This window comes from Homalodisca vitripennis, chromosome 8, assembly GCF_021130785.1.
Source record: "Homalodisca vitripennis isolate AUS2020 chromosome 8, UT_GWSS_2.1, whole genome shotgun sequence".
NCBI classification, from domain to species: domain Eukaryota; kingdom Metazoa; phylum Arthropoda; class Insecta; order Hemiptera; family Cicadellidae; genus Homalodisca; species Homalodisca vitripennis.
In genome coordinates, this window is record NC_060214.1 from 13389268 (window position 1) to 13404582 (window position 15315).

Genomic DNA, 15315 nt, shown 5'->3' on the forward strand with positions numbered 1-15315 from the left:
GGCTGAGCGTTGTTGGAGCGCATCACTCAGTATGCTGAAACAGTTGTTTTGTTTGCCGGGCGATATAAACATTTCTTTTCTTTATGATTGTCTGTCAATATGAAATGAGCTATATAAAAGAACAAAATAATATAACCTCTTTATTCTTTATTTTTTTATCTACGTAGCATAAAATACTGTTAGAGCGCAGTGTAGACGCCTCATGTAAAGGCCCGTGCTCGGACCGGTTTTTACAGACAATCTTGGGGGGCCCGCAACGCAACTATTTGAAGGGACCGTATTGGCAGTGGCGGGACAAGACCGGGGCTAGCCAAAGCTAGGTACGGCCCTGCAGTCATGAATTATAGCGGTTTATCCAAGTATGATTTTTACTGCTTATTTTCTAGCACGTTATTTTCACAAATTGCACTTTCCCATGACATTTAATTTGTTAAAAACTTCGACAGCAATTGAAAAACTGTTCACTAACGCTCAGCCAGTTCCATGGAGTGAGTGATATGTAGGCTATTATCAACAAATTCGTTGTTGCTTATATAGAAAAGAAGTTTCATGTACAATTTCAAGTCTATATGTTAATACTATTGGACTTACGAAATACTACATTTTCCTTTTCTTTTTTCTGATATTTTGAACCTTATTTGAATCGCCAAACTTAAAAAACTATAATTTTTGTTAATTATATTTTTGTATGAAGTAGTGTACAGAAGTACCAACCAGACAGACGGTCGAGATGACCATTGTATTTAGAGCTTAATACTTGTTCCTTATTTTAGATAAATAAATACTAATTTACTTTAAGAGAGCTAAAAGCTAGTTCCTATTAAGGCTAGTGAGGGTTATATTTTGTTTTTGTTTATTGCACTTCTAATAAAGCACTTCTTCTTTTCTCTTCTTCTTCTATGTTAGTTCGTTCTCGAGACATCGTGCGGACAGACGGACAGGTAGACAAACAGATAGAAATGAAAACTTTTCTTTCCGTTTCCAACCAATTCCGGGATAGCTGGAAACAAGAAATAATACTCTATGTTTTAAATTTCCTTCCAGAAATATGGTCCAAAAACAGTAATTTTACTGCATTCTAAAATTAATGTAACTACCATAATCCTCTTCTCTTAAAAAATTTCACAAATTAGCGTGACAAATATTTGAAAGGAAAGTTTTTCGCTGATTTTGAAAATTAATTAAAAAAAGAGGAGGTAATGTTTAAAAACTAAGAAAACTCAAAATGTTTTCTAGCGCCTAGAAACGTTTTAATTTTACCTCTTAATGCGACTTGTATATTATTAAACTAACTACGATCAAAGTAAGGGAGTAAAGTAAGCCTACAAATGGTTCGTTCTGCCATGATCTTCCTCCATATATCCTCGCTTTGGTGAGGCATATGTAGATTGACCACTCAAGATTCAGACCCCTGTTGTTCGACACTGAAGCATATATTACTAGGCGCGCGCGCGCGCTCGTCGACCATTCACCCGACCCTTGCCTCATCTCCAAGTCACAGACCACAGTCATGTCAGCTGACCGGCCTGGCGCGGCGACATCGACAATCAGCTGTCAGCGCTTTGCACAAGCTCCGCCTCTGTGCGGTACGCAGTGTTGCCAAGTCTCAAGTAGTGGTCAGTCTCAGTTCACGCAGCCGGTATCGCTCTTTTGTTTTATTCCGTAAGTATTCCTAGCATTTCATATTATTTTAGTACTCTGTTCGTTATTTACTGTGGTTAAGTTTGAAAATATCTCCCGATTGAACAATTACCCAGTGTTAGTTTATTATAACAAACCAAAATAGTGATAAGGCCACTAGAGATAAGAAATTAATTGGTTAGTTTATTAACAAACTAAACAACTCTGATAATTTAAAAATAATCTGGTACAATACATTTCAATCTGTTTTAGTAGGCTACACTTAGTATTTTAAAAGTGTAGATGTAAATGAGGGACTGAAAACAAATTTAAATTTTGAGGTTAGTATATACTAAGATGGCAATGTTTTTGAAAGCTAATTCAGGACAGAGATTATACGACGCCCTGCGCTGACCTGGATGTGACATGATTTAAGTTAAATCTGGTATTCGTCTCGAATTGTTACATTATTATCTATGGATTGTTTAGTTACGCACAGCCCATATTACTGATAGCCTAATGCTTTATCATGAACCAATAAACACTAAGCATGTTAATACAAAAATATCTAACCCTCACGTACGTTTTTACGTCTTAAATATCATGCTTAATTTTGTAATTAGTGAAATAATAAAATGTAAAATAAGGAAGTTGTTATTTTTTGTAATTTTCTACATTAATACAGTAATGAAGTTTACGAGCTGGTAGCATTCAGTATCTGAGTGTTACACAATTCTTGCAAAAATTCACCTAATTTATCAAAGTAGCTATTACAGTTTAATGATAAAGAAATGACCTCAACTTGCTTATTAGTGAAGGCATTAGATCTGTAGTAAAATAAATTTGCATTAAATGGTAGTCTTTAAAAAAAAACATTTGCGGGTTAAGAGACTGTTTTCTTGGGGGGGGGGTGGGGGTATTTTATGCCAATATCTGAGTCATCAAAGTATGGAGAGAAGGGTCTTTTTTGGAAAATTTCAAAAATCCTTTTTTTAAAACTAGTACGACTACTGGTTTTAGTTGAAATATTGAAATTATTACTTTATTGTGCATTTTTAAGACTTTTGATTGAAGTGGACAAGACACAGGATTGTACGAGTATGCAGTTTTGAAAAATGTTAGTTGATTTGATGATTGTTTTTTATTTTATTAGAAGCGAATTTTACCTCATCCCTATATTTCTCCCACGCAATACAGAAAAATGTGCCTGTAATCAAAATTTGCTATTAAATAACATAAATGCATAAAACCTGTTTTATACAGGGTGTTTCAAAATGTAAAACTTTTGATTATTATGCTATGAACCAAGAAAAGCCAGTAACTAAATGAAACCAATGGTCTATCTATTTTTGTTTAGCCTACCGTCTGTATGTCTGTTTTACGTGGTTTTTTTTTTTTGTTATTTAAAAATCATATTTTTAAAACTAATCAACCAACTTTAAACAAAACCTTAAGTAAAATCTTTATATTGGCAGTATACAGGGTGTTCAGTGAAAGTGTTCCAGTATTTTGGAATTTTGTTCTACACATAAAAATGAGCAAATTTCATATGAAGGTATATCCTAAAACCTTTAGTTTTCCGTCTATCTGTCTGTATGTGTTTTTGATTTAAATATAGATATTTATTTTAAAGATATATATATATATATATATAATTTCAATAAACATTGAATCACAAAAAGTACTTGCTCCGCCAGGAATCGAACCCGGATCTCTCACTTGCCGGGTGAATGTGCTAACCAATTCACCACAGAGCGCTTACTTTTTCCGATTCAATTATTTTGTATTTGGCCGTATCTGTCACATATGCGTTTAAATAAGCAAACTAACATATGATTGGAAGACCAAATACCTGTCAAACGACTTTTATTTACATTAAACTGTATAAATGGCAATAGTCTTATTTAATTTCAATAAACCTTGAATCACAAAAAGATATAGGCCTATATATATATATATATATATATATATATATATATATATATATATAGAATATAGAAAATATAGAAAAAATATAGAAAAAGTTTATTAAAATAATTGAAGAATTCTTAATGAAGATTAATATATATATATATATATATCTTTTGAACCAGTTACGATAAAGTTATGAAACATGAGAATTGTATTAATCTTTGGTAAACCTTTTTGAAAATAAAATCCTTTTAACCCGTTTCAAAATGGCGGACGTTTAAATTATTCCATAAAAAAACTCAAAATCGATTAACGTCCGCCATTTTAAAACGGGTAAAAAGATTTTGTTAATATTGTGTTAGAAAAAAAACTACCAAAGTTACAATTACAATTCTCAAGTTTTAAAACTTTATCTTAACTGGTTCAAAAGATATAATTTTGTTTATAAAAAAACACATATAGACAGATAGACGGAAAACTAAAGGTTTTAAGACATGCCTTCATATGAACTTTTTTGCTAATTTTTATTTGTGGAACAAAATCCCAAAGTATTGAAACACTTTTACCAAACACCCCGTATGTGGGTAAATTAAGTTTTAAAACGGCACTACTTGAAATAACTTATTTAAACTAAAATATCTAAAACGATTAATAATTTTACAAATAGTGACAACAAACTTGTAGAAAATGTATGAACTACTCAAAATACACTTTAAACGTTACAATCAAATAACATGCAACTGACTTATTGCAAGTTTTATTTGACCATGCATGTCCGGTATCAAATTTCTTTACAATAAGTACAACATTGCAATAACGTAACAAATTATTTCGAATGTTTAAATTGGCTTACAATGGTTTCAAGTACAGTAGACTACTTTGTAATTCGATTTAAACAACATATCAACATTTAAACTATTATTTAATTTGTTTTTAATATTTTTTACATAGAATTATTTTTTATTTTCGTGTAAAATAAGCAATTTTTTAAAGCTATTAACTCTAAATATTTTAAATGGCTGCAATTTTGTAGATTCGGGCCAAACTCTTATTGATAGGTCCTATCGACATAAAGCTTTTTATTACAGTTTGGTTAATGGGTTTTGACTAGTTTGTAAAACATATTTTACAAATAAAAGCACTTACAGATAGAAACATATAACATTGGTTGCATTTAGTTTATGCTCCTCTTGCTCCATGGAACAATATCATAAAGTTTGTGTACAGAGTTTGAAACATCTGCACATGCATTGAATTGGTATATATAGTTAGATTTAGTAAAAAAAAAAAAAAAAAAAAAAAAAAAAAAAGGTGCCACATATTACAGATTTTAGTACTAAAAACAAGAAAAGTCAAATGACTTAGGCTTTAAAAACGCTTAGTTAGGGGATTAGAGTGATTTCAAATTAATGTTTCAAGAGTGAAAACAATATATAACACAAGAACGTATCCAGAAAAAAATTGCGGGAGGGTCAAGACAACTTATATTTTTCCGTAGTGGACAGAAAGTAAGATCCCAATTTGCTCCTTAAGGGTTTTTGACCTGTTTCTATGTTGAGAACGATCTTTCAGCAGTACATGTCAGTAATACTGAATTATTTAAATAATAATAATCGTTTACAAGAAATGTATTGAAAAAAATTGAAAATTGGGGGGTCCGGACCCCTTGGACTCCCTCGCTAGCTACGTCCCTGCTCGTAGTATAAGGTCTGTGGCGTTGTACTCTAGCCGAACTCAAAGATAGCGTTGACAATAATATTATAACGAGGAGTTCACCATTTCAAGTGTCACGTAACAGGCTGAAGTTCGCTGAAATTTAATGCAAAATTTCAAGTCTCTAGCTCGTTTCATTATTGACTGAGAGAACGACAGACACTCATACGGATAAGAAATTTTTACATCCCCGACGGACAATAGATAAACTGTGTCAGCACTGAGTGACACGCTTTACCGACGCTCAGCCAAATTCTACAGTTGGATATGCGACATCATAGAATCCATTCTTGCAAGTGTTGAATTGAAGTGTCGTGCAAAATTTCAAGTCTACAGATGAAATCTTTATCAATGAACCACTCCACGTGATACTTTCATTTTTTTTAGTTTATTAAATTGGGTTTCATATCAGTGTTTAAATAATAAAAGTCTACACCCAAGTCACCACAATATGGTGTTGGATGTAGAAGTTGGAATAATTAGGATACACGTGTAGATGTTAAAATCTCTTATGAGCATACTGTTTTTTTTCAATATTATTTATTCTGTCATTTTCTCGTTTCTATCATAGAAACCCACAAGACCAATATACAAATATTCGCTAACGCTCAGCCAAATCCCATTGAGTGATAAAAAACATAGTCGAACTCAGTGTTCCTCATACAGACATGAAGCTTCATGAATAATTTCAAGTAATTAATTACGTCTGTTCGTTTTCGAGATATAGTAAAACAGAACATTAAATATAAAACATTTATTTTGGGGAACTGATAGCCTACACTGGATGGTTTAGGGCAAATGCCCTCCTAAAACAAGAGCTCAGGAATCTTCCCCTTGAAGTTTTTGAGCAGTAAGACCTTTTAAGAACTTGTATAGATTGTTTCTAGCTTAAAACAAAGTTCTAAGTTCTATTTTTATCTTTGTAATTCAAAATTTCGCGGGGGGGGGCTCTAGCCCCCTGAGCTTCTCCTTATTTTCGCCCATGAACTGATACACTACATTACGAAACAAATGTTAGCGTGCAAATTAATTTGGTACTTGCCACCTATAAATTAATGTATTATGTCTCAAAAAAATTCGATTTCATCATAAGTATTAAATATTAAATAACCGATAAATAATGTTTAATGTTGTTGAGCAACATATTTTAGATTACAAATAAACAACGAATTCTGAAAGCTACATTTATAGTAAGTAATATGGTTTTGGTACGTGAACGTATATCAATCTTTGTTGCTATACATTTTATTGTCTATTTTTTTACAAATTGGAGTATATTTACAAATTTAAATTGTACAAATTTAACTTTTATCACTGCCTCATAAGAAATTAGTTATAATATTAAAATGTTCAGTTTTCACAATTTAATAAAAGTTCAGGTTCAAAAAATTACAAATATGTCCGATTAGTAAGTAGTGTAAGGATTTTCTAATTTATTTTCTAAACAATTTTAGTTTCAAAAGAGTTTGCCAAGAATCATTGACCTAATAAATCAAATAAAGAAATAAAATGCAAAAAGCAAAACGATTATTTTCTAACTCTGTAGTGAGCAGGTTTGATAAGGAAACCCTAAATGGTATTTATGCTACATTTACTCCAATTATTATCAGTATTTATAGTCCAGGCGCAAAACTCAAGGAATTAGCCTACAATGCTAAAATAGTTTCGGTAGTAATATACTTCCACAGTAAAATGACTTGTTTTTATTTACAGTTGCAATGACATTAATAATAATAATAATAATAATAATAATAACGTCTTTATTTGAAGTGATTTTCAACATTACATTGTTGTTTTTCAAAATAACTCAAGTCATATATTTTCAATCAACTGCTCTTTGATTGCCCTGCAATAGCAAGAGAGCGGCATGCCATCTTTGGTATGAACAGGGGTGGTGAGTTTTCCCAGGAGGACTTGATACGGTTTGTTGAACTGCTGAAGTTGTAGACTGGTATCATGGTGTTTCCTGCGCAAAAGGCCCTTGAGGCTTAAGTGCATGGCAGTAGGCCGCCCCAAAGGAAAAAAAGGCACATACAAATCTATCTATCATCATCCGAGAAATACAAAATAAAACTAATCAAACCGATAATACATTACATTAAACACCTATTTAGGGGTGAAACACTCCTCCTCCAAAGCCAGCCTGAGATTGTTTTTAAACGAGGAAATATCCATAAAGCCTTTAGACTGTGAGGGACGCTGTTGTATATCTGGGGGCCAAAGTATCTAAATCCATTCCTCCCCATCTCCAGCCTGACCCTGGGCACCTCCAGCATGGCGTCCTGCCGAGTGTGACAGTCCCTAATCTCAGCCCGGGTCTGTAGCATCCCCCTGAGGTAAGAGGGCTTTCCCGTCAGCAACACCTTGTGAACAAGGCAAGCCACCTTAAGTTTGAAAATGCACTTTATCGGAAGGATCCTTGCTGTACGGCGATACTGGCTAACGCGATCAAATTTTCTCAGGCCGTACACAAATCTTACAGCAGAGTTCTGTAACCTATCAATCAGGACCGTACCCTCAAGGGTCAATCTTCCCCCAAATACAGGAAGAGAATAAACAATAACTGGGAAAACCACAGCTTTGACAATCTTAAGTTTTACTTCCTCCTGGAGTAACCCCTTAAACCTAAACAACACTCTTAACCTATTCATTATACCACGATTGATATTTTGAACATGGTTCAAGAAGGTTAACTGCTTGTCAAAAGTAACGCCAAGGAATTTTTACTGTGTCCGAAACCTGCATTCTTATTGATTTATAAAACTATTTAATAGAAATTTGGAGCTACTATACTTCCAACCAGTTGTTTATAAGACAATTTACAATCTATATTTCGAGATATCGATAAAGAAATCGATTGTCAGCCGCACTAGTGTTGGCCAAGTTGAACTGGAATGGTATCGAAAAGGTTAAAAATTAACGTATGATAAATGTTTCACAGGTCATATTTTTAACTTTACGGAACCAACCGTCAGGTGCAGTGTACAAGATAGGCTAATAGTTGTAATTACGTAATTAATTATCTCAACGAGATAATGAGACTGGATTTGTTTACGTTCACTCCATTTTATGTCAATTTATCACGATAAGTATTCGTATAAGAATTTTTAATTGGTTATAATCATAAAAATAGTTGGAGTTTACTTTTCCATGTAAACACTATATACAACATTTTCTTAAACTCACCTTATAGATTGTGACAAATCACTCTCTCTATAAATGAAACATGGAACTGAACTTATCGACAGTATACAAAACTCATTGATCGAAAACACGCTAAACTAAATTTGTTAGTCTTTTAAATTTATCTTGTATTGTTAAACCTATAATAATCAATTTACCATTACAGTGTAGAGCGTTTATGAAAGAAATTACAACAGTTTCGCTAAAATACAGGGTTTAACGCTATAAAATAAAATAGCAGTGATAAATATTGAAATTTCGTGATTTTCCCCAAACATGCAGGGCGCGTCATCTATGAAGGTCGAAACTTGGAAACTTGGAATTTTCCTCTTTATTCTAACACAAGCTTATATAAAACTTTCACAATTATCTGCCCTTTTGCAAGATGGCATATTTTTTCGTGCCAGACTGACTAGAGTAAAACAACTGCTGTTCTCTCTGTGATCAATCAGTTGACATCAGCTTACTGAAGATGACTCTCTATAGCGATGCTGAAATATAAGAAGTTAATTGTGCTAGCGATGTTCCCTCCTGATGTGAACCGGAAGAATTTAACGTTAAGGCCGCCATAGACGGTCAATATTATTGCGCAATATACTGGTCGAGCAATAGTACTGATGGTGTGTAGACGATATTGAAAGATTGTGCAATGTATTGCGTGATTGACGAAAAACAATATAAATATATTGTGCCGTCTGTTGCCAGTATTGGGCAATATCAGTCAGTTTGTGGGATTCACAGTTCAGGTAACGATGTCCTATTGACTGAGTTGAAAACTTGAGGTCTTCAAAGCTATTTTTACTGTCGTGAGGTACTGTAGGGTTATGGACAAACGTTGACTTTCAGGAATAGCATCGCGCATGGCAGTGTCCATTTTTGGATTTGGGGAATGACCAAAGCGAAGAAGCATCGAATACTTCATTCTCCATTCATCCATAAGTCAGGTTCAAGATTTCCAGTTCATTGAGTAGCTTTTCGTGCGTACTTTTCCCGATCGATAAACCACTGTTGAGCTCATTTCCTTCCTTTCCTTGTCTTCGTTTTCCTTTTTATGCTTGCTGCCACAGCAATTAAAACACAACACAGTTCGGTATCACACAATATGACTTCACAACGTCAATGCACTCATGAGACTCTAGCGCGAATGAGCAGTAAGAGAAGTCTACACAGCATTCCCAGGAGGTTGCACAATATACCGCAGCTGTCCATGCTTGTGGTTGAGCAAAATTTGCACACTCCTCAATATTGCCTGCAAAAGATTCAAGTTATTGCGGAAACCAAATGTTTGCACAATATTATTGACCGTCTATAGGCCGCTTTAGATATTAATATAGTTGGTAATATCAATATCTCCAAGATCATTTAGACTTGCATTCAGTATTTGAATTTGCTCTAAGATAATTTAAAATTAACCACATACCCCTGAGCCTAGTAAGAAATGATATTTTACTTTTGTTCTAAGAACCTAATCCTTCGCTTTTCAAGGGACAAATTAGATAAGTAAGTTGATGTAAGGCACATCATTAATGTTACTGTATTTGTAAACTCATCAATTTCCAATCTGATATTTGAACACTAATATAGTTTAGCATCGAGATCCAAGAGGAACTTTGGACTTGTTATACAGATCTTGACCAATTTTTTTACAGTTACTCCGGGAGGGTTCACTTCTGGTTGGATTATACCTGCTAGAAGAACCCTTACTGGATATAGCAAAAGGCGACGTTTCATTTAAATCTGGGCATCCTAATTGTTGTCCAGGAGTGGTATATCACTAACTGAAAATGACGAGATTATGGGGTGCAAGGTAATTCGATAGGTCTAGTCTACTGCGGGAGATGACTCTTGGAGTTGGTGGGATTAGTTCCGTAAGAGTCAAAGGTTCTTCCTAGCCTAGATATAAGGGTGTGCCACCTACAACCTACTTTGACTCGAGAGGCTGGTTCAGAGCTGGCTTCCCTTTCTTCCGAGGGGACATGACTTGAGATAAGTGCCCTAAATTCTTCCTCATGGATCTCTACATGAGGCCACTATCAACAACCCTACCCATCCAGAATATCCAGTCACTCCGAAGTAGCGTAAAGGTTTTTATAGGGTGTCCACATCAATAACAGCAAATGTTGAGATGTTGGGTAAATGGCTGGTCGATAGATCTATAGGTCTATAGGTCTATAGGTCGATAGGTCTCATTCAATATTAAAGATTTTGTTCAAGCTTTAACATGAGCGATTGCTATCTTCCCCGGTCTTTCCTGCTTGATTTTACTGGAAGATGCTGGAACAGACTTACCTTCCCTCCTCCTAAGGTGACGAGAGAGGGTCTGTTATCCCTCCTAAAGGGATCTCTACTGGAGGCGGCTCCGGCCCCCAGCCATCCTGATTATCCTGTCACCTTCGGAACAGCACAAAGATCCTCTTCAGACAAAGTGCTAGAGGGGTTTCCTCATCTTCATGTCCTAAGTAAAATAATGCTATGCAGGTTTTTGCTCTGAAGTCACCTTACGTATGCCATCTTTATCTGGAATAGACACGTTTATGACAATCGAGACAGTGTAGACGAAATTTCTTTCGTGGATGGAAGTTCCTTTGTTGGTTGGAGTTGATGGACGTAAGATGATTCGACTTCCCTTTTCAACTTATCATACTGTGGTAGTCTTGTTCTTCTATTGAGTTTTGTGGCGACAATGTCATTCTATTTGAAGTCTAAACGTTCCAGGGTAAATGTTTCCTATGATAGATCCATTTGTTGGTCCAAATTTTCGAGTTTCCCGGAAATTGCACGTATTCCCTTCATAAGCACTTCTGTAGTTTAAATTTTTTGATGGCTAGGCCTAGTATGCAGATTTAGTTGTACAGAATTTGAAAAAAGTATCGAAAGATAACTGTGAGACGAACTGTAAGTACTCAGGTTGTTTTTAATAAGGCCTCTTTATCCTGAAGTGTTGCTTGCTTCAGTCTCAGGGCTGTTTTTGAAGCTTGTTTCCGAGAGTTCTGCTTGTAGTCGAGTCCTAGGGGAAAGGGGGGGGGGGTACGTAAGATTCGAAGTGACATAATTTAGTCTGGATCCGTATAATCTACTACAAATAAATCAAGCTCGCTTCACAAGAAATGTAAATTTATATAATTTATTAGCTGCATTTTCAAGCCAATTTGTAGATTGAGAATTCAAGGTCAAGGCATTTACTAAACTTGATCTGTGTATTCATTCACCATACTTGAACACTGATATGCGGTTACTGCAAATGTGGATGAGTCACATTTCTGAATAACCGGCTCAGGAATGTCAGACTCAGATGCAGTGGCAGACAGAGCGTCGATGGGCCCTGGGCAAAATTATTAGTCAGGGCACATTTCTTAACCTAAAATGCAATCTAGACATCCATCGCAAAGGACTGGCTCAAGGATAAATGAAATGACCATAGAAGGAAGGTCTACTGATGCATGACGGAATTCAGTTGAAATATTTTCAATCGGGTATGAGAATAAACGAGTATTATCACAAGGGCTGGACTTACAAATGGGCTGAAAGGGGTATAACCAGGGGTAGCATGTTTGTATGGTGGGGGGGGGGGCAACGAAATATTAGGCCGTAAAGACGGGCTTTATCAGTATTACCGTTAGAATTAAAATAGGCTCTTCTGCGGTTCGATAATTATCCTTCTGGTGGCTGCTGTACACATAGTTGTATAAAAGTACAATTCCAATACGTTTTTCGTGTGACTGATGATTCATAAATCGGCATGAATGAATGACGTCACGTCAGTCCTGCAGGTCGTCATCCACCACCGCTACTGTAACAATCTACACGTGTCGTCTTCTACGAACTAATTTATTTCTTACTGGTTTCTTCAATGGACGTTTTTCATCTTTTCCTTTTTAATGAAGAAAGTCAAGTTGGTTTCTTATACATATAGCCTTAGAGTCCAGTTCTCGCATATTTTTCATCGTACAATAGTTTGAATAAACTATAAACCCCATGCAATCTCAGACTGTAGTGTTTGTACATTTTAATTAATCGGAGTACAGGAATTATTTGATTCGATTTAAATACTCTTCCTTGTTATAATTTAATTCTACTATTGTACGCTATTGTTCCCAAAAAAATTCGTAGACAATTTATCAAAATGTAGTCTAATCGTATTAATGAAGGTGGACAAAAACTGCCGTTTTTAGTGTACTGCGTATAACGATCAAAAGCCTTATTTAATAAATGTATTTTTCTATTAAGGATTCTTCCAAACAGATTTCACATATATTTAATAGTTTAAATTTTTATGCACAAGGTATTTGGTACAATTCCAAGATTTTCAAAAGCAGAGATAAATATAGTAAATTTGATCAACGGATAACAATTGTATGTCAATATTATATTAAATCCCCTAATTAATTTTGTATTACTCGATCTATACTAATTAAAAATAAATACACTATAAAGTCAGTGTGACGGTAGCGTTATCGGTATTAACATTTTTTTTTATATTGGTGTTTTAGCCCCTAATAAATACAACACAATAAACGTGTATGGTACGCATAAAATGGTAAAGTACAGCATTTTAAATATAAATAACAATAAAAAAGTGGCAAAAAGATGTTGGTCTGATTGTATTGGCGGGGCTGAAACCCAGCTCCCACTCCCGGTCGCTATCCCACTACTGCACACCACGGGGACTTTTGGCTGCTGAGTTTCCCCCCTGGCCCGGTTCGCCCCTCCTTAGCCAACCTGGACACCCCGGGCTCCCCCAGTGCGCCCATGTTGATGGCGAGCTTAGTGCGGACGTCCAGTCAACGTGAGAGGACTGAGCCCAGAACTCCCCGCCTCAAACCATCCACAACACCCGACCTCCAAGTAGCTGGATTACAGGAGCGCGCCACAACTCCCAGTCGAGAGCCGAGTGCAATGTACGCTACTTCATCGCTTCTAAACACAAATCGTAACCTTTCACTTACTAATTTTCCCTTGTATTGTTGTAACTTGAATGTTACGGAAGACCGAATTATTTATTAAAATTCTTGTTTTCTTTATAAATTACACCACAATATTATGTAAAATTAAATAATATTAATAATAATAAATTTTGTGACAGCTGAGTTATATAGGATACTGTACATGCTGTCATTAGCGCATAGCGACCACTTCATGTGAAAGCGCCGCCAATAATTCATGCCTTCGCTACTAGAGCGCTCCTAAGTCTGAATCGAGAACACCCAATGCCAATCTATAATATACACCCTTGATTTTCTTGTATTTAATACATTTTCAGTGTTGTTTTTTTTGGAAAAGTAATCACTGGACACCCTAGACAGTGCTTTATCGAGTAACATGATTAAAAAATCGCACGAATCCACTAAAAAATAAGGCCAGGACGACGTTTTGAAATTAACATTGGACATATGGGACTAAACTCAAGATCCTCGAGGGGTACTGCGCTCTCTTAAGTACTGAATATTCCATTGTAATTTTTAATTAACTTTTGGTTAACACACTATGCTAAATATTTGATTTATTTAATTACAAGAAGAACGTTCATTGCAAGTAATTAAACAACTGACTTCATTTTGTCTACTAAATAGCAACAATCATGTATATTGGGTTTATTGCAATAATTAGGCCTACTAATCTAATAAAATATATTTTTACAAAAATCGTGTACTATTGTGTCGTAAATTTGTTTTTGAAAGCTTTAAAACTAGTTGTGTAAAACGAAAAAAGAGATTAATACTAAATTCTTAGATATTTGAAACATTGTAGCTTTTTATTGTTTTAGGGTCTCTTTTATTCCTAAATGTCTAAAATATGTTATCGCATTGTGTATATATGTGTGTGTGAATTAAACTGAGCATTAACGTTAATTACGAACGTTTGTAAACAAGCCTAGATAGATATTGACTAACCAAATTTTAATCCAATTATCCTTATTTGGATAATCGAACACCGATAAGATTTTATTTTTCAAGATATAGTTTAGGCTGTTTAATTTTGTTAAAAAATCCAGGTTTTCGTTAAAAGAACTAATATTATATAGACTCCTCTTAGGATTTGTATTACGAATTCACTATCTATGTGGCAGCAGAGGTCCAACAAGAGTTTGCACTCTAAAAAGATTTCGTTCCGGATAACTATGCAAATGAAACTATGTTATAGACCTTACATAAGAGCGTGTTGAAATCAGTGATGAATGTAATGCAATTTAGCATTTTGGTCTGATTTATTAATAGATAAGACCTTTGATATTGGTTTATCTTCATTAACAACTAGTTGAATCAATAAATTATGAAAGTCGTTTAAAAAGTCCAGTTACAAAACCCAAATAAACAAACAAGGACACTGCCAATAATGCAAATGACCAAATGGCACAGGCAGCCAACTGATAGTGATAACTGAGACAGACGGTGTTTCTAAAAATTTTCCTTTAACTATGACGTATTACAATTAAATGATTGAAGACAGTGTCACCATTCCAGAACTAGTCTAGAATTATTGATAAATATACAATAATCACTTTTTAATTGAAGAAACTGGGTATATCTACTTTGGGTTTATTTGTTTTTCATGATACTGTTTTATATTACTAAAATGTATGTATGTAAAAACATACACATACCTGCACCGTAGTATACGTAATTTGCTACAGAATTGATACACTATTAACTTGAAAATATTTGCGTTACAATAATATCTATCTCGGAATAGTTGATTGGTAAAAATTAATCAAAGTAAACATAAAATGTCTTTTTTGAGTTATCTAATTGTATTACATATATTAAAAATATTCCTTTTGATTTATTATGCCATTCTTTAAATTCGGTTTTGTCAGTTACGAATTGCGGCCATCGTTATGAATAAATGTCTCCGTACATAGACAGTTATTAGGAAGATGAAACATTCAGC

The 15315-nt window shown here is 34.5% G+C and overlaps 1 protein-coding gene across 1 annotated transcript in view; it reads left to right on the plus strand.

Annotated features, from left to right (window-relative positions):
* The first annotated feature begins 1575 nt into the window (after positions 1-1575).
* LOC124367320 (cytochrome P450 306a1) overlaps positions 1576-15315 on the plus strand; it is an 88824-nt gene continuing 75084 nt past the window's right edge. Inside the window, exon 1 of the mRNA XM_046824049.1 lies at positions 1576-1662. The gene's annotated coding sequence lies outside the window, so the exon portion shown is untranslated. The remainder of the gene's footprint in view (positions 1663-15315) is intronic.